At 37.1% G+C, this 21,592-nt stretch overlaps 1 protein-coding gene across 7 annotated transcripts in view; it reads left to right on the top strand.

The window, feature by feature from the left end:
- LOC131438976 (potassium voltage-gated channel subfamily H member 6) overlaps positions 1-21,592 on the top strand; it is a 422,022-nt gene that overhangs the window by 212,218 nt on the left and 188,212 nt on the right. Inside the window, exon 1 of one of the 7 annotated variants that reach the window (XM_058609422.1) lies at positions 6,621-6,776. The exons of 5 other annotated variants lie outside the window; for them this stretch is intronic. The gene's annotated coding sequence lies outside the window, so the exon portion shown is untranslated. Of the gene's footprint in view, positions 1-6,620; positions 6,777-21,592 lie in introns of those variants that run through there. One more of the 7 variants, XM_058609423.1, reaches the window with a different exon arrangement.

The following is a 21,592-nucleotide window of genomic DNA, read 5'->3' as shown; positions in this document are numbered from 1 at the left end:
GACCAATTAGCTTACTTTCTTCTATCAGTAAACTTTTTGAAAAAATTATCTTGTTGAGAATGATGACTCATATAAATGAGAATTCAATTTTTTTACCAGAGCAGTTTGGATTTCGTCATGAACATTCAACTAGTCATCAACTTGTCAGAGTAACGAACATGATAAAAGCAAATAAATCTTCTGGGTTTTCCACTGGAGTTGCTCTTCTAGACATAGAAAAAGCATTCGACAGTGTTTGGCACAAAGGTTTAATAGCAAAAATGTCTGATTTCCAGTTTCCTATTTATTTGATCAAAATGATTCAAAATTATTTAACTGATCGTACTCTTCAGGTTAGCTATCAGAATTGTAAATCTGAATTGCTACCCGTACGAGCCGGTGTTTCGCAGGGTTCGAGCGTATCTTCCAATCTTGTATAATATTTTCACTTCTGATCTTACAAATCTACCCGTTGGTTGTCAGAAATCGCTATTCTGTGACGACACAGGAAGTTAGCCACAGGAAGAAATCTAAGAGTGATCTGCAGTCGCCTACAAAGAAGTTTAAATATTTTCAGGAAAATTAAACCAAATGCAGCAAAAACGCAATTAATTTTCTTTCCTCATAAGCCAAGAGCTTCTTTTCTTAAACCAAACAATAATCACATTCTCAAATTGAATGGCTTGGAATTGACATGGCCTGATCAAGCTAAATACTTAGGTTTAACGTATGACAAAAAACTCGCTTTCAAGGATCACATTGAAGGAATCCAGGCAAAGTGTAATAAATATATTAAATGTTTATATCCTCTTATAAGCAGAAATTCTAAGCTCTGTTTAAAAAACAATTAACAATTTAATTTATGAACAAATTTTCAGACCAGCCATGCTTTATGCAGTACCAATTTGGTCAAGTTGTTGTTCCACCAGGAAGAAAACGCTTCAAAGGATTCAGAATAAAATTCTGAAAATGATTTTGAAGCGTCCTCCCTGGTTTAGTACAAATGAGTTACACAGACTCACAAATATAGAACCATTAGATGTAATGTCACATAATATTATAAGCAAATTCCGACAAAAATCGATGCAATCTTCAATTGAATCGATTCTCTCTCTGTGGTTTTATATATTTTGTCCTGTTGTCCGCGATATAAAAAGGTTTGGGCCACTATCATAGAGCATTATAATGTTATTTTTCTTCAATAATCATTAATATTGATAAGTAGTTTTGATTTTCTACATCATATTATTGCGCTACGAAGTGTGCAGGGGTCCGCTAGTATAGAATATATCAACAAAATTAATATGAAATGAACGGTGTATTACAAGATACTTTGGTTGCGATATTTTTTTCATTGCGTTCATGACATTGAATTTAAATTAACTGCACATTATCTTTTCTCTCATGGAAAGTTGGAATGCAAAAGAAAATAGTCATTTTTATAAATTGTCTATGAATTAAAAGTGCATATACTAGGCGATCTGCCCCTTACTGTGTGAACTGTTTTGCGAATAGTTTAAACTTTTAGTCAAAATTTGAAATTTCGATATTTATTTTATAAAAAGTAGTTAAAATTTTACTCAACAGACGAACCATTCCAAAATTGCTTGAAAACTTTTCGAAAAAGCTACTAAAAAAACTGCTCGAAAAATATCTGGAAAAACGAAACTAAAGACCTGATTGTAAAAACTGCTCGAAAAGACTTTTCGATAAACCACCTCAAAACACTGATTTAAATATTACTTGAAAGCAGAGATGGCATTTCACCAGAGTGATACACGCTGGAGTCAGATTCTTGTCCACACCGAGGATGCAAAAAACGAAGCACCGCACAAAGAGGAAAGCGCACTTCTTCTCAGTGTCGAATAGACAGCATTTGAGTGTGTGCTTGTGGTTAAAGCAGCTGGCGCGAGTGAAACACGTTCTCTTCGCATGAATCGCTCACACGCGCTCTCGTCTAAATACACCCAAGTGACCACTGGCGCGTGATGGTGAGCGAACACTTCTGTGAACTTCAATTAATAGAGAGTAGATCTGGCCTTGCTATGAAAAATTTGCAAGGAAAACCGAAAATTTTACGATAAATTGTTTTATTTTGCTGATTTTGCGTGTTCACGCTTCTTCTACGCAAACCATACAGCAGAGTGCTCACCGGCGTGTACACCTCTCTGAAAGTATCTGCATCCTCCTCAGAGAATTTATTAGCTAATGCTCTAGCACTTTGGTGCGATTCAGTGGAAGAGGTAAAAGGAAATAAACAAACGCACTCATGATACGTGCACACTTTATACAACAGTGGTGTATAAATGTGAAAGAGAAGAGCTCTCGTTGAAGTTGTCAGCGCGAGGGGAGAAATTTTGCTTGCTCTTCGTCACACAGAGGAGATAGACATCTCTGCTTGAAAGAAAACCATTTGAAGACCAGCTTCACACACTGTTTGAAAAAAATTGCTGCAGAAAACTTCTAGTGCTCAAGAAAACAACACTCGAATAAAAATATTTTAAAGAATCACTCCAAAATAATTGTGAAACTGCTCGAAAATACTATTTGAAACCAGCTTTTGAAGGTGCTTGAAAAACGACTATAAAATCAGAACAAAACGCGGTTCCAAAAAGTGCTCGGAAAAAATATTTAATGCATAAAGTAGAACCAAAGATATTATTTCATTCTATTTATATGAATGAACTCTGTTTGAATTCGAACGCACTCACATTGAAGAGTGTCATTAGCAATAAATGAACAGTCAGAGATAATCCTCCAAAAAAGTGCTCGAAAAACTCATTGAAGAAATATTTGAAAAAACTGCTTGAAAGAACTGTTTGAAAAACTACTCAAAAGACTGCTTGAAAAAATCTGTTTACAAAACTGATTGGAAAAACAGTTTCAGTTGTTTTTAATCTCAAAAACTGCTCAAAAAATTTTCCGAAAAACTGTTTAGAAAAAACTGGGGAAAGCTAGTTGGTAAAACTGCTTTTAAAACTGTTTCCAAAATATGTTCAAAAACTACTCGAAAAACTACTCAAAAAAACTATTTGGCTTTGAAAACTGCTTGAAAAGTCTGTTTGAAAAACAGCTCGAAACTCTTCCTGGAAAAAACTGTCCGAAAACGCTGATCAGAAAACTACTCGAATAAATTATTTCCAAAACTCTGCGAAAAGAATTCATGGAAAAGATGCTCGCACGATCAGTTTAGAAAAAATATTGCTTGAAAGCTGTTTTTAACAAACTTATGTTCGTTTAATAGCTACTATCGGGCCATTGATCAAATTCAAAGATCAAATGGCTGTGACTTTTGGTTCCGGAGATATGACTGTATAAGTGACGTAACCGACAAAACACGTTGATTTTAACCACTCTTTTTTGGGGATCACTTCTAATGTCGTAAAGCGCTATTGTTTAAAAGTTTAAGCACCTCGAAAAATGTCCTCATGCAAAGTTTGAGCTAAATCGGACATGCGTAAGGGGTGCTGCCCGGCGGTTAAGGTTTGAAAATTTTCGATCCTGAAAAAGCACCATACGTGAAATTTTCGAGATAAAAAAAAATTTTGATGCCAAAAGTCTTAGAATTGCATGAAACGTCGAGATTTAGTGTCATCTCGAAATTTTTTTTAGAAAATATCGACTTTCTGGGACTAAAATATCAAAATTTGTCTAATACTATGTTCACACTATGAGTTAAAACAAGTTTTAACTCTGATTTCACGTTTTAAGCGAAATAACATGTTTTACTTTTGCGTTATTCCATACTCAGAAACGTCACATTAAAACATGTTTTCCCGAAATAACATGATATAATTGTCAGCAAAGCACAACCCTGCTAGCATTTTCCGTCACTTTTCGACTATGTCAATTGACAAGCTGTTCAACAACTGCAGTTTTCCATCAAAGTAGCCATGTAATCATAATAAAATAAAACTGAAAACTGGTACCAACGTTGCCAGGTATACCGATTTCTCGGTATTTATACAGATTTTTGGCCTCTATACCACAATACAGATATGTACTCCCAGAATACTGATAATTCACGGATCACACAGATAAGTACCGATTATGTTTTTTAGCTTGAATAGATATGAGAAAAGGTTGTCGTGGGACCTTTTTTTTCGCTCACCTCTTGGTGACATTTTCTACTACTTATCTAGAAGAGATATTGATCCCGATATGCTACAAATAGATTTTTGCGCCGAATACAGATTTTTGGAAAAATGACCTGGCAACGCAGATAGGTACAACCCTTTTTCTAGTGTGAACAGTGCGGTTTTAACTTTATATTACTATCGTTAAAACATGTTATTTTCGGCCAGTGTGAACATAGTTTAAGTCCCAGAAAGTCGATTTTTTCAAATTTTTTTTTTTTAGATAACACTAAATCTTGACGTTTCATGCAATTTTAAGACTTTTGGCATCAAAAAAAAAGTTCGATTTCGGAAATTTCATGTACTCTCCCCTATGGTGCTTTTTCAAGATCGCATGTCGCTTACGCATGTCCGATTTAGCTCAAATTTTGCTTGAGGACATTTTTCAAGGTGCTTAAACTTTTGAACAATAGCGCTTTACGAAATTAGAAGTGATCCCCAAAGAAGAGTGGTAAAAATCAACGTGTTTTGTCGGTTACGTCACTTATACCATCATATCTCTGAAACCAAAAGTCACAGCCATTTCATCTTTGAATTTGATCAATGGCCCGGCAGTAGCTTTTAAACGAGTCCAAGTTAGTTAAAATCGGTTCAGCCATCTCTGAGAAAATTGAGCGCGTTAAAATATCTTCTAAAAGTGCACAAACACACACACACACACACACACACACACACACACACACACACACACACACACATACAGACATTTTCCGATCTCGTCGAACTGAGTCGAATGGTATACAACACTATGGATCTCCGAGGCTCCGTTCGAAAGTCGGTTTTTCCAGCAATTCTAATACCTTTCTATAGAGAAAGGCAAAAACGTTTCAAGGAACTTTTCGTAAAACTTCCCAGGACTTCAGTATCGGATATTGTTGAAACGTTCACTCGGGAAGTCAATGTGTTTAGTGGTGCATCCGAGCATCTTAAAACCGGAACATACTAGGTCGCACGCGAATACGCGAATTACTGAAATTTATACCAACCAATATCCTTCTCCCGTGAAACTTGTGGAGTGCGCAGTAGTATATACAACAAGTGTTGGACTAACATCCCTTCCCATTCCTTAGATGATCTACGTTCGGGCCTGGCCGGCACCGGTACTGATCAGTGAATTCTGGGGTTACCAGAAGATGTACATTAAAGGATGATTCACCAGTCCCAGGTCGGATCATCTAGAAATTCTCTGTGCAATTTCAGCTAATCCCGATAAGTAACGGAGTAGCAACCAGGGGTGCTCGCTCAAGCTCAAGTTCAAGGTACTTCCGAAACCAGGAAATGAAAACTGGTTCGTTCATCTAGTAGCTGATATCATCTACAAATTGAAACATTTTTGAATCAAATTTAAAAGAATTATCTTGTCGCCGTAAATAACCTTTTCCCCCTTGTCGAAATACATATCCGGTTCGAATGTGCCTATTATAAAGATATGGCATGGATGGATGGAATTGTATCTGCTGCTATCTGAAATTAAAAAATAACCCAATTGCATGGGGTGTCGGATTTATCCCACCTCCCACCTTTTCATGAACAAAAAAAAAACATATCATCTTACACGTGCAAAAGAATACCGGGAGTTATTTAAATCTGTCTCTAGCCTCTGCTCAAAATAGTCCGTTTTCCACACATTCATAATTACTCGCACCGAACCAACTGCGACTCCTGGCTGGCCCAATCGAATAGTAGTAATTAATCTCCCCCAAGGTAGCATCAAATTTTCATAGCGAATAGCAATCTACTAATCCAAAACTCTCCCTCCCGATTACAACAGTATCTCTTCGTCCCACCCTCTTCGACAGAGACATTTTCCCATAATCATTATCGTCGTTATTAACATCATCGCCGTCATCGTCATTGTCGTCATCGCCGTCGTCATCGTCATACGCTCGGAGCAACAGCCACCAACATCGACATCGACAATAATAGTAACAAACAACAATAAAGGCTGCTCTGCACTTGTACTCGGAAGCACAACATGTTTTGCGTCGCTCTCTCTCTTTTGTGGGTGGCGCGCTCTCACGCTCTACATATAAGGCCTTTTTGTGTTGAACAGTTCTGAAAGGCGCCTAGTTTGTTCTCTCCGGCAGGCAGAATCTGTCAAAGTTTTGGTTGGTACACTTTCAGGTGTGAAAAGCTCCTACAACGACTCCGGGGCGTTTGTGTATGAGTGTGTAATCTACCGTGTGTGAGTCGCTAGTAGTTGTGTTGCTCCTTTACTACAATGTCCCGATTCAGGACCTGTGGAAAGGGGGTGAGAACGGGGGGTGAAGCAAGTAAATGTCTACATTTTAATTTCTGGCAGCAGCAGCAGCAGCCCCCCCACAAAACCCGTCGGGAAGCTTTGTGCGGGTGGATGTTACAACCTTTCTGTTGTCGCTCTTCGTCGGGTTAGAGCTGGGGCTGGCACTACAACAACTCGAACTCACTACCAGCGAAAAACTCGGGCAACTCGGGAAGAAAATGAGAGCAAATGATGATCATTCCGCACGGCAAGGAAATCAGTGCAAATAGGACTATCGCCTCGGTTGGTTATCGCCCGGGAACCCTTCGGCGAAGTGCTCATCGCATCATCCTAGGGGCCAAGGGCTTCAAACAAAACAGGATTTATTCAAAAAGGATTGACCTGGTTCCCCTGGTTTCCAGTTTTGCGGGCTTACTGTGGTGAGGAATGGTGAATCGGTGCTAAGTGGAGAATATGGAAAGTGTGTGTGTGTGTTATTTTCGACGTTTCAGCCTTCGGCTATCGTGCCAAACCGAGTGATGATTACCGTGTGACGTGCCGAGCAATTTGTTGTGTATTTTCCCGACTTGTTTGACGCCATTGTTTGGGATTTTGAAAGCGAATCCGGCCTTCTAACGATCAGCTCGCTCTTACACGGCATCGCGATGTCATTCCGATTGTACCCGATAATAGTGTCAACATTGAACATCCTGAGAGAGCACAACATTATATAATACGGGATTGGCCAGATTGGCTGCTCGGCTGGCAGAGGGGCTAATTGCCAAAGTCATCTTTGCCGGAGGGAGTCTGGTGGGACTGGTTGTTGCTGTTTTTTTTTTCGTTTCGTTCCAAAATTTCAGCGAAGCCAAGTCTAACACCTGACCTATATTTCGAGTGAACAAATATTCGGGATAATGTCAAGCGTAGGATGATGAAAGCAAGTTTCGCGTTCCCCACACATTGAATTGATGATGTTTTTTTTTTGCCAATCTACATCCCCATCGCCAGTCGTCCGGTTGGAGACTAGAGAACCCAAGATGCCAATGAAGCCAAGTGAGAGATGAGAGCCACGGTAGACACAGGAGAAGCAGTGTCATTACCAGCTCATAAAATATTCGTTATCAAACTTCGGCTGCTCGGATGTTGGTGGTAGATTCCGTAAATCAAGGATTTTGGCCGCCTGGCAGCTCGTCCAAAAGTTCAATTGTTCACATTCTCAACGGTTTGAACTTGAAACCGGTTCCAACAAAGTAAGGATTTTTTCTGTTTTTTTTTCTTCGATTTCGTTCTGTCATTGCCTGCAGATCCATAAAACATTCTTCTGGCAGGCAGTAACCGGGAAAACAAATGGCCTACTTGACTCGCGCCCAAAGTCGAATGCATGCAGTCGAATAGAGAAGAAAAACACGACACATTCGAATATTCGACCGGTCCTCCTCGCGTGGCCAAACATCAAAGGGCACCCGGACCGTTTGGTCTACAGACTACAGTAGGAATGTCCGCAGCAGAAGGAAAGTCGTTGCTTTTTTTTTGGTTGTTCTACCGAGGACCGAGGAGTTTGTCATGCTGTCACAACCGAATACATAAATTATACCAGAAAAGCTCTTCATTATAGTGGGAAGATGACGAAGGGCCGGTCGGTCGGTCGGTCGCAGTGGGGATGGAGGGTTTGTTTAGCAACATGCTGTTCTCGTGTATGTAAATATTAATTATGCATTGAAATTTGATAGTGGCTGAAGGATGTTTTATGGTGTGATAGAATAAGTGTAATCACTTTTGTGAGGTGTCATCTTAGTCGTACGAAAGAAGCCACACTGAACCGTTGAGTCAATAAAAATACATTGATATATTCCAGGATCTAACGAACAACGAAGCTCTCGATAGGGAGTCATAAAAAAGTGAAAGTGTATTGGTGTCAGTGCCGCGAGCGTCCAGTTGGTGGGGTTGTAATTAATCAAGGAAAGAAAAAAAGAAACAAAAAATGTCATTGCCACACCGGGGAAGCCGAAGAGATTTTGTTTTTATATCCGTCCATTGCTGTGGCGATTCGGTGGAGCACGGATTGTTACTGTAACATTGAAGGAACCGCCAGGGATAATAGCTTTTTTCGTTGCTACATTTGCGTAAACATTCGACATTGTTTGGTGTCGTGACGTGACTCCACTCCACTGTAGGACGATGGAGGCGCACGATTGCTTCTTAATTGAATCAAAAGCGTTTGACACACATTTAATTAATTCGTTTTGTATGTCGGAATAATTGAAGCAAATTTATCGGCTAATGGATTTTCGATACGACTTTGATTGATGCAATCAATGTAGTCTGGGTGGTGAAAGGTGGATTTTCATAAGAACCTTGACAATTGATCAATTTATACATTCTACTTGAAGGCGTTTAAAGCACGATTTCTCGTTAGCCTAAAAAAAGGCGGTACAAGGTTGTATGGGAAAAAAGATGAAAAGGTTCATTTTCTCGGTCCACCAAATTTTTCCTGTTCCTTTTGGGTCCCATAAGCACCAAGCAAAATTTTAGCTCGATCGGAGAAACTATATTTTCGCGCCCGAGGTTTAAGGTTTGTATGGAATTAAGTATGGGGAAATTCACTTTTTCCAAAAAAAAAATCGGCTGGAGATCGCCCTATGAACTATAAAAATCAGTGCATGTGTTATTTCCGTAGGAAATTCAACGAGGAAGAAAACTTTAGAAGACGGCAAAACAATCCGACGTTTGTAGAAAATTAAATTATTAAAGGAAAACCGGCACGAGGTCCGAACAGTGGCTCATTCCTTAACATATCTAGCACCACTGCTGCTAGATATATTAAATTAACACTTTCTACAAACGTCGAATTGTTTTGCGGTCTTCTTAAGTTTTCTTCCTCGTTAAATTTCCTACGAAAATAACACATGCACTGATTTTTAAAGTTCATAGGTAGATCTGCAGCCGATTTTTTTTTGTAAAAAGTGAATTTCTCCATACTAAATCCCATACAAACGCGAAAATATAGTTTCTCCGATCGAGCTAAAATTTTGCTTGGTGCTTATGGGACGCAAAAGGAACAGGAAAAGTTTGGTAGAGCTGAAATCAAAATTTTGTCCCACCCTAGTGGGTAATGTTAAAGACATAACTGGATGTCGTGAATACAAAAACAACTGACATGTTCCTTAATACCTTCGAATATCAGTTAGTTGATCAATTGTATGAATTATGCAAGCATTTCCCTTTTTCACTACTAGAATTTGAAACGATTCACCTAAACTAAAGTTCCGATTAGTTACATTAAACATTCTGAAACACAATTAAATATTAAGAAAAAAAAACGAGTATAGATTTTTATAATAAAAATACAGATTAATCTGTATACGTGGCAACCCAGATTCGCACGGCATGTTTCCAAACGACACCCATTCTAGCATGAAAAATTTTTCTATATCAACACTTTCATTTTTGCATTGCATTGGTGCAAACTTTGTCTACTTCTATTTGGATAACTCTGATGCTTTTGGTACGAAAGAGTAAATTCAATTAATTCTCTATAATGGTCAGTAGCACTGTGCTTTGAATTGTCACGATCAACACACAGCGAAAAGTGCACAAATCTAATCAAACTGTTCTAGATTTGCACTAAACTGAGGATTTTTACCTTCTATTTGCGAAGAAGAAATAATAATAGTTGTTTGCAAAACTTTTAGAGCCATTAGAACGGCAGATTTTGTGTGATGCCCCGCTTTCCCCTTTTTCGGTAGTTTTGCCCCAATGCAAACGACTAGCAGCTGTGACGTAATCGCTCTTGTCGGAAGCGAAACTAGCTTTGCAAACGACACATCTGCTCGCAGTGGCGATAGAATCCAAACAGATCCAATTTATGTAGGTTTCTTTTTACGTGGTTTTGTTTGTAGCTTTTTCACTAATGGGCGGTGCTAACGGCTATAAAAATGGCCGCATACATAATTTTGATTTCGATTATTTCATTCCGGATTTGCATTTCATTGAAAGAAACTATCAGGATGCTGTACGGGATTAATTCCTGCTTTTCAGAAGGACCAAATTCACTACTATATTAAGCATTGTTCGGAACATTTTTCTCGAACGATTTGTTGTACAGCAGCAGATATTTTGTTCTCTTCCTCAGAACGCGTTCGGATTGGCTGGTGTTGACATGGGTCAAATGAGACAGGTTTTTCAATAGTGTACTATTGAAATACTTCAATGCTTTCGCTATTCACGTTTAAGTTGAAAAATTTCGATTCTATTGGTAGTTAGATTATATAAATCCTTTCACAGATCACTGAGCTATGAGCTTCACAAATACGAGAAAGGCAAACGCGCCATATGAATTATCCTCTTTGATACTCGTTTATACCAAACATTTCAGAAAAGTTTAATTTTGAATTATTTGAGATTATGTCAAAAAACTGAATATTTTATCATAAAATTGTGATCATATTTCCGATGGCATGTAGCAAAAATTATGTTGATTCGTTAGATACAACAAGAGATATTCACGATCAAAAACAGTAAGCTTCTGTATTTTTAAATCCGAGAACCGAGAATAGTCGATGGAGGCTACATCGGGCGAATAAGTGTATCGAAAAGTAGTTAGCAACGTTGATTATTGAATAAAACAGCAAAAAAAAACATATTTTGACATCAGTTTTCGATATATTGTAGACAAATTACATTTTTATGCATTTCACTGATTATATTGAAGAAAATCCTAGTTTCGGTGAAACGCTCGCACTTTGAACTTGACATTCTTCATTAAATTCTGTACAGTTACTTTTGTGACTTTCCTGGCGGCAGCTGTCCAGTTTTTTTTTCGAACTCCTGCATGTTTTGGGACACTGTACCTTCCTTCCGAAAGTACCGCTTTACAATTGCCCAATACTTTTCAATTGGCCGAAGATCCGGGCAGTTCGGTGGGTTGATGTCCTTTTCCACAAATTGTACATTATTTTTTGACAACCACTGTAGAACGAAGTTGGCGTAGTGGGTTGAAGCCAAATCCGGCCAGAAGAGAGGAGAAGCCTTATGCTTTCTGTACAGTGGTAGCATTCTCTTCTTCAAACATTCTTCCTCGTACACCTTGGCGTTAATTGTGCCCTTCGTGAAGAAAATTGGCGACCGCAAACCACAAGTAAAAATTGTTTGCCAGACCAACACCTTCTGCCCAAACTTTTTCATCGCCACCGTGGTATCAGCGTCGTCCAGGTCCTGGTACATCGATGTCGTATAATATTGCGGTCCGGGCAGCACTCGAGAGTCTTCCTTGGCGTAGGTTTCAGGATGCATCCGTCATTATTCTGTAGAATCCGGTTATACAGTTTTCGCGCTCTTGTTTTGGCCTGAACTTGCTGTACCAGGGACTTTTTCGTCACCTTCTGTTTCTTGTACGTTTTCAGGGAGTTCCGAATTTTGATCCGTTGAATCATCCCGATGCTGATGTTGAACTGCTTGGCTAAATCCCGCGTCGACGTCCTGATGTACTCAACCACTTTTAAGTCCCGGTCGGGCTGGCTGGGACCCGTTTTCCTACCGGATCGGGGCAAATCCTTCATGGAAAGGGTCTTACCGAACTTCTCGATAATATTTTTGACACTGGTGTGGTGCACTTTCACCAATTTTGCAATTTCGTTGTACGTGACACCACTTTCTGAGCACCAAGTGTGCAGAATTTTCTTTCGCGTTTCCGGATCAATTCGACTCATCATTGAAACGATAAACCGTACCGAAACCAATCGATTGCGCAGCTGTTATTGACATGTAAACAAACATGTCACCGAGAAACACGCTACAAAAAATTAAGCCATTTCAGAGTAATAACTGTTTGAATGTTGCTAACTACTTATCGATACACTCCTTATGGTGGAAGATTGTTGCACTTTTTTGTCATATTCAATCAAATTTTAGTATACAATTCCTTTTGATATCACCAGCAACTTCATTTTTCCAGTTTCCATAACGATGGAATTAACTTTTGAGACGAAACAACAGCTTCATTTAGGCGAACAGAAGAGTGCATCATCGGGATTCGGCACGTTTGAATTCAGCATGATTGAAAATGGATTTACTTGTTGCAGTGTGGTGATAATTCTTATCACCCCTTTTTTCCTTGAGCAATTTTTCCTCATTAAAAAAACTGTTATCAACACGCGAATTCTTTGCCTTTCCCATGAACAAAGGTTCTGCAAACTTTTGAACCGAGGTTTTGAGGGCTGAGTTACATTCGCCTTTGAAATCAGGTTGTCACATTGCTAAGACAGAGAATTGCTTTTGATCAATTTTCCGTGGAATTTCCAGCTGTTAACCGGAACATACGTGTAGGCATGTTTCGTTTCGTTTTATTTATCAAGCCATCCTCAGTTTTTGCGACAGAATTGTAGCAGTAGATTTTACGCTTCAGGTTGGCCCAGAAATTATCGATGGGACGCAGCTGGAGGACATTGGGCGGCTTCTTCAACCTAAGAACCACATCGATATTCAGCCGCTCCATCTCCTCCAACGATCTCGCCCTTGTGATATTCCTTGATGAACTTTCGACAAGCATTTCTTACCATAAATCTCCCAAATACAAATAATAATACCCCTAAGTCCCATACAAACGAACCGCCAATGTTTGGTTCACAGCCTGAACAAGTAAACCTAGCAAATTACTCCCTTTCATTGCGATAGTTTGAAAATGTGGAAGGAGATCATTTCTGGCAACGCTTTATGCTAGTTGCTACGGTGCAAAACAAACTTGTTTGTTTATGTTTATCGTTGCTGTATTAAACTGCAACAATCAGTCTAAATATCACCGGCACTAGCACAAAAGATGAAAAATGAACACAAACACCCACGAATCTACAAATATCAATACAGTTAGTAGTATATTCATGGTGGCTTAACCATTCTAGATTATTGTTTAACTTACATTTCGCTTGTGATCTTGATTATCAGATAAAAACTGTTTGTTTATTTATTTTTCACTATAATAAACAGTAACTATGGTGAACTTGTTCTTACCCTTCAGTGTTGCTAGTTTCATAGAAAACTCGTTAAAGTACATTGTCACTCTGACAGTGTGTCATGACAGTGTACCGCACGATGCAAAATGTGTCCTTGAAAATTTGTCGAAGTGTTCCGTATTATAATTTGTATTTGGTGTAACCCCTTAAAAACACTGGTGACGTGGATTGCTCTGGTTTTGCACTTTCGAGCAGAAATTTTTGACGGTGTTTCATTGCCATTTCTGCTCGAAAGTGCAAAACCAGAGCAATCCACGCCATCAGTGTTTTTCAATGAAAAACGGCAATAGTAAACCAGAGTTCAAAGCAATAACAATTCACATGTGGAAGCTGCTTGTTCTATTTGTCAATGCTGGCCACCGCCTACTACTAAAAGTAACCAAGATGTTGTATTGATAAACACAAAAGTACGGTTACAAAAGCAATGGCAACTCACGTCAAAACGTCCATAAACTCACTTCGTTATCTAGAAGATGCCTAGAGTGATTTTCATATACTTAGATTCGAATGAAAGGTCTTATGGTCCTCTGGTTTCTGGAGTTACAGGGTGTGTTTGAAATTTTCGTCATTTAGAGCGACGAAGCAAAAACTTGAAAATTCTTCAAAACTGTTTGTTCCTCCATAATTTAAGCTTCAGATGTATCCAGATCAGAACTGGCGTGTTTTGTCACAGAGCATCTCACGCTTCGAAATAATGAAATATAATTAATTAAAACTATTCAGCAAATCAGCTACGAGCGTTGTAAATTGGGGAAATAGTTTTTAGTCGTCGAGTAATCATTTCCGGGCATCTGGTCTGGCTAGATTTCCTAGGTTGCTGTCAGAACTAATACTCATCCTTTCAGCTACTGTTCGTTCCCGACGCACTTGAAATATGACACAAAGAAACAGAGGACGGAAACGGACAAGAGCTTTTCACATGCCAATCTGAACGTCAGCTTTCGGTACTTCAAGAAGCACAATCTTTTGATACTGTCTAAGATTTTCTAACTGAAATAACTTTATGAATGAAACTTATGCTTAACAAAATTATTCGAAAAAGGGTCAATACTTTTCAACTCAACCGGTCAGCTAAATTTAATATTCAGCTCAGAAATTAAATAAACGCTTCTCTCCTTTCGCATTTAGCATTTCTTCTGCTACCACTTCAAGCAGCTCGATCTGCATGATTGAAATAACTGGCCTAGCCTTCGTTATTGAAGCGGGGGTGGGAAGGGATTAAGAATGAATTTATTTCCATTCGCCACGAATATTACTTCTCCACGTTTTTTGATTTCAATTTATTGGAAGTAAAGACTTGCTAATGACCTAATCTTGCTTGAGTGGAATAAATTTCGTTCGTTCACTGCATTGTCAACAGTTGAGTTGCTCTAGCGGAATATACCTTTGGGACAAATGTAGAACTCTTTAGTTTTAGTACCTACATTTGTCTCGACTGTGAAAACTGTATCCGACCTTATGATTTAAGTTTTGATTATTTAAATTCATAATATGCAACGATATATCAACATTTCAGTATAGGGTTGAGTGAAATTTATTCGGTTCATGAGTTCACTCATTCGCATTCGTTTGTACATTACAGTAGGCGTTGAGTTTTCAAACATATGAGTGAAAATGATACTTCCATCGCGATGCGTTCACGTAATGAGAATATAACTATTTCAAAAACTCAAGAGAACATCGAAGTATATTTTATTTCATTGTAGTTTCCCTATGTCCTATTTTTTACGAAAATTGACAAATCCTACCAAAAAGTACTATACATTCACAAAATCAGTCATATTTCCATATAAAAATCACCCCCTGCTTTGGAAGCTGGTTCCTGAAACCGACGCATTTTGTTTTGTTGGCGTTGTTGTCCACAATATGTTAAGCTACGTTCATACCATACAATCAAACCACACTGCACTATAGTCTGAAACGGGAAATTAGCGTGACAAAAATATTTTCACTATTGAATATTAGTTTTTTGTAGTTGGTGTCTTCACAAAAGTTGTTTGTAATCAAATGGCGCTTCTTTTGATGAAAAATGTTACAATTTTATTTTGAGCAACTTTGCTGAAAACAGCACCTCTCTAGCTTTTCATTTGATCGAGGTACATCCAAAGATAAACTCAAGATGGAGTAGTCGGTGATTTTGTATGTACCAGCTAAATACGACCCCTCGATGAATCCGGTTCACTGTCAAAAGTCAAAGCCTTGAACTTCAACTATTCATTCGTTTTGAATGTTACTAAGCAATGCTTAGTTTGTTTATCATGTAGATATTATCCTAAATTCAGTTGATGTATACATTTTTCTCATTCAACAAATAATAAAACGATTGTATGGTATTTTTTGCATATTTTTGCATTTTTGTTTATTAGTGTTAGGTATTTCGCCGAGGATAATAAAAACATTCTCTTTGAATAACGGCAAGAATAACGGTGGGTTTTCTTCGTTCGGAAATTTCCTAAAACATATGAACCGAATATGATGTATAAATTCTGCATCACTCTGACACTATTTGTTTAGTAGAATGTGGTGCAAGGAACATAGAGTACATAAATAGGAATCAGAACCGATGAAACGTAATCATTTCCAGAATGTATATATGGGAAATTGCTGAGAAATAAAACAGCTGATTGAAATATCTTTTGAAGTAATAGGTTAACAACATTAACATTTGATTATCACGGTACTTACTTTGTTTTGAACTAAAAGAATTAAATAAAAATTTCAATGATTGTAGAAGAAAGTGTATTACAAGTCTATGTTACAATATTAAAAAAAATTGAATGGGTTTAGTCTACTTTGAGTAATTGGAGTAATTTTCCTGACTAACCAATTGGCCGACTAGACCTATTCTTCTAGATTTCCCATTTCGTTTTCGATGTGCCATGGTGCGTTTTTTGGAGAAATTATGCATCATTTTATTGATTTGGCCTTTAATGAGTGTATTTAATACACATGAAGTGAATTTGTCGAAACAATTCTCACACAGAATAGTTTTATAATTTTCATAATCAACGAACTCTTTTAATCGACTTTTGACGTGAGATCGGCTTTCTCTAAAAAATGGTAGAATTTCTGTTTAAACGCAACTAATAACGTTATTCCAATTTCTAAAGATGTATGGTTCGGAAAATTATAACCTGCTGCTTTTGTGAAATGTTTTAGTTTACAAAATATGTAGTTTGAATGAAGTGTTTCTATACTATCAAGAGGTAAATTGATATTCTGTTTGCAGTGTTCATGCGTTAATTTGGAAGAGGCGTATCCTATTATGTACACTAATGCGTTGGTTTCAGGAATATCAGGCATATCACTATTAATTTCTAAACATTTCAAATCTGTTTTTAATATCCCTGGCTTCACATTTCTAGAAATATCCGATGGTAGTTTTAAATCCATTTCCTCTGTATTTACAAGATCTGTTGCTTGATCTGGTTCACAATTCGAACCGTAGATTCTATCCAATGTTCCACGGACACTGGAATATTTGATCGCAATACCGATTTGGTGACTAGTAGGGGTATCATTACATCCACAAGATCCTCGAACTGCAGCAAACGTATTTTCTAATGCGTCCTGACAAACTTTGTTCATGCATAAATGTGAAAATCCGTATTCATCATGTACTATTCTCCACAACAATCGAATCGCATGAATATTATTCAAAAAACCTTTAATGCAAGGAGGAATTCTCTGTGTTGCTGTTAAATTGTTAATTGAGTTTTGCGTTGCCTAGAGGAATATTTTAACACATATTAAGATTTGTATTACTTGATACTCAACAGATAATAGTTGCCTTACTTCACCGGAATCAAATGATGTTTTAGGAACAAACATAACCTGTTCGAAATTTTTCTGGATCTTCAATAGAAAGCTCCAATGTTCCGAAGTCTCTGAGATGGCAATTAAATTAAAAAAACAATTAAAATCGTATGTTTAATAAGTATGGGTTTGTAGGGAAACATTCTTGCCTTCATAGAGTCTTCCTCGAACTTCAAGTTAAAAAGATCGAATAACCCATCGACTTGATTGATAAAATCAGCAGTGGCGAGCACTTCTTTTGGCAGAATATTCAAATGGATATAAGCATCCATTGCTTTGGATGTAGTTCTACTCAATATTCTTGTTGCAGTTTTCACGTTCATTTTACCGAACGCATGCAGTACAATCGCCTTGTTAGTTAAATTTGGGTCCATGTGCGGCACATTTTTTATATCAGCTTTAAATAATTGTTTTATGTATCGGAAAGAAACTATTTTGCCATCGTACAGTAAATTTTTAGAAAATAAATTATTTCGTAATGATTTCATCAAGTGTTTCGAGTCTACCATGAAAAATGGGTTTTCTTTCTTAATGCTCAATTGTTCTACCATTTTACAGTTTGTCGCATGCTGATCCATAGAATCCAGCGTTTCTCAAAAGTCTAACTGCATGTACAATTATTTCGGCTTGCTTTTCATTTCCAAGACTTGAATTGGCTAGGAAATATCCGAATACCTGTAGAATGTCGTGAAATAACTATTCTGACTAGAGACATCAAAAGTGAAGATGTACTTGTTTGAAATTTAAATAGATGCTTCTAACCATTATTGTTATGCCTTCATTTGCAAAACTTAAACATTGCTCTTCCTGTATATGTTTACGATCATCTCCATCATCTGGGAATCCAAAAAAATTTTCCGTTTTGGAGTTATACTCGATTAATGGCTTAATAGACATTCCATCGATCAAAATGGCTACAACTTTTTCTTTTTGGTCCATATCAAAACCAACTTGCGTCATACGACGGATGATTTCATAATTAAATCCAGGTGTAACTGAAACTTTTCGCTCCCAGTTTGTCACTGTTTTTGGATGGGGTAATATTAATAACTTGAATGATCGTATGCTCTTATAGCCCGCTGTTGAAGTGAGTTTCTGTTTTGTTGCAAAAAGTCTTGATAGTTTATTTCTCCTTCCGTGTTTGTTTTTTAATGAATTTTCCAAAGATTCCTTCAATAACGGATTGTTTTTAACAGCTTCGATGATTTGATCGTTATAAATTCTGAAAAATGTTATTTTCTTAAAATTTTGCCTAATTGTTTGCAGTTGGTATTTTTTTAGTTCCAATGATTTCAATCTTCGATTTGTCCTCTCTCTCTCTCAGTCTGTAGTTTTTCTTGAAGGATATAGTTTTTTCGTTTTTCTAATTGATATAACATTCGGTAATTTAATTCTACAAAAAGTAAACAGAACAAGATTGCATTTTATTCAAATAGAATTGTTAAGGATTTCTCACTTTCGGTTCACATAATTGTGGGGTTGTGAATACCTTCCTAAATATATTTAGACATTCGTTGGAAGCAAACTAGTCACAACAATACACCCCTGGAAATAACACGAGGTAGTGTGATGTTTTGTACCCATGGTAATGTGTTGTTTGTATCCATGGCGATACCACGCTTATTATTATTTAATCGTAGTAAGCGATCAACAAACTAACTCGTCCTCTTTCTTCTTTGGTCGCTTGAACAGGTAACACGCATTATCAAATTGTCTCAGCTTGGCTGGGTGATTCCAGACTCTCAATAAAAGAAAACTCACAATAATATGCTGATCATCTTGTCTGGTTTCATGTTCATTATTTGGTTGAAATTCGTCAAATGAGTATTTCGATCTAGGGTATACAACTTTTAACTGAGACTCATAACTGAGATGACAAAGGTCTACTTACGCAACATTCAAAACAAGACTAAGGCGAACTTCATTTTCGTCACTCTCTAGAAATTCAATTTCTTGCGTACCGAGAACTGAATTATCGTAATCACTGGTATAAACCGTTGGTACGGAATTTGATTTAAGTCTGTGGTGAAATGAAAACCTTGTTTTGTGACAACGCTTGATTATGTTAGAGAACGCTCCTAATTAGTATATTTTAGTGCATTCTGTACTAACCCTTTGGAAGGATCATTGGGATTCTTGAAACTGGATATCGGGAAATGTCTTGAATAATTTTTTTTTTGAGTGATTTGCTGCAGAAAGTAACTCAGGCGAGTTACAAAATGTGGTCCATATATCAGCGCTTCAAATTGTTATGGAAAGTTGCATACATAAATAATAATTGATATTTTGTGATTACCCATAATTTTGAATTGTCAGAAAACTTAAAAAATGATACTGAATCCCTTTGTCGGCTTTTACAGCCGTTAACAACACAACTGCGACCCATGTTTTGCTTTTTCCATTTCTAGTTTTATTTGTAAATAATAAATAGGTTATCATGGATACCGGCATTCTCATTGAACCTTACAGACTGAGGGGTCAATCAACAGATATTCTGAAACAGTTCATCGGTTCACGAACCGTGACCCAAAATGCTTCATAGGCTTTTATGATACTTCGTAATCTTGAGTTTATCTTTGGTACATCAATTTTCCCAAATAAAAGTAGGGTGGCTCCTGAAAATTAACTTTTGTTGTTCTAATTTTTTTGTGAAACGTTCTACGGAAAAGTTGTCTTTAGAAGAGTTGTTGTACTAATCATTGCGCACAATTTTGTTTAACCAAGCTTTTTCATATGAGCTACCAGTAAAAAGTTATAATTATTTTTTCATCAAAAACTAGTTAAGCTTCAAATATCAATATTCATTAGATGCCAGATCGATAAAAATGTATTCTATGCGGTTCCTGAAAGATCATAAAATAAGTAAAAATTCGAGAGAAAATTGGGAGGGTGTTATTTTTTTTAACTTATTTAAATTAGTTTTAAAAATACCTTCAAAAAACTCAAAAACACTGCATAACTCTTAAACACTTTAACGTATCAACATACTTCCTTCAGCAGAATAATAGTATCAAATTAGTTCCATACATTGTCCATTCGTGAAATGAGACACACAAAAACTGCAGCCTGTCTCATTTCAAATTGAGTAATTTTTCTTTACTTATCGATGTAATGTCATTGTCCGGAAAAATGTAGGAAATCTTCCAATCGACGCTGTATTTGTTTTTGTTTTTTGAATCACAACGAATACGGTAACCGGTATGGAATCGTAACTTAACTTTGTCTTGTATCACTTAGTATATTTTCATTCATGAAACAAGCTTCCACAAAACTCTGAACTTCGAAGTTCACAAGTGATTTTTTGTGCGAACGAAACTTGATGACGAATTCACATCCACAGAAATATCACTAAAGAAATAATCGGAAGGAAGAAGAGTCTACGATGATTTTTCGATACTGAATTTCCACTACGCTTCAGTTCGACTCCGAAGTCATTCGTGCAAGATTTAATTAGTATATTTTCTACAATAAAAAAAATCTCTACTGAATAAATTCGCAACTAGACTGCAATTGAGAAATAATAACTGCGATATTTTCGATTCACGTTCATGTTGAACAGAATAATAATATTTTCCACATACCCACACAGTGATTATAGCGACGAAAGGCTGTTTAGCATGAATTTGATTCATAGAAAAGTAACAGGAGCGTAGCATTGGCAGCATATCTAGAACACACAGTGGGCGCTGTGTTTGATCGGCGCGTTTGAATTGGCATAGCGGAAGTCTGGGCTCCTGTTATTCTTGCGTATGTTATTCAAACTAAATTGGCTAATATTTTCAATCGGCTGCATAACTATTATTAATCACAGTACTTGCTGCTTCTATTAATGATATTACTCCACCACCACGGTAGTGTCGAATGAATTTCAAATACAGCACCACTATTGATCCACTCATCAACCACCCTACGCACACTGAAAATTTTCAGAAAGGTTTAGTTTTTGTTCATCGGCGAATTTGTTTCATCATGTATTCTACAAAGGGTTGAGATATAACGGCTATGAAAATTCATTTCCCAAAAATCTTCTGTTTGAGAATCGTATCAGATATATTGAATGAGCGAGCTTATTTCATGAAAATCATCGAGCAGAATGTTCGCTGGTGAACTTTTCACAACTGATTTTTTGCAGTGTGAAATCAGAATCAGTGAGAATCAGTGATGTCAACTTTCCCTGAAGTAAAATCCGTAGATTAGGTTTCAAGTGTACCTATACGCATATATTTACATTTAACAGCTTGAAGCTCTAAGCCATAAAGACAGGATTCCAAAGATGAGTGATCGGTGACGAATATATGAACTTTAATGAATAAATTTTGAATTATTGATTTTAACATCAGTCGAAAGATAAAACATTTTCTTTTTAATTAATGCTACGAATGACTCTTAGTGAGCATCGAATCATTCAAAATCTTTCTTTTAGGTGAATGTTG

Source organism: Malaya genurostris, chromosome 3, assembly GCF_030247185.1.
Source record: "Malaya genurostris strain Urasoe2022 chromosome 3, Malgen_1.1, whole genome shotgun sequence".
In the NCBI taxonomy this organism is placed as follows: Eukaryota; Metazoa; Arthropoda; class Insecta; order Diptera; family Culicidae; genus Malaya; species Malaya genurostris.
The sequence above is the reverse complement of the archived record's forward strand: the minus strand, read 5'-3'. Positions and strand labels throughout refer to the sequence as shown.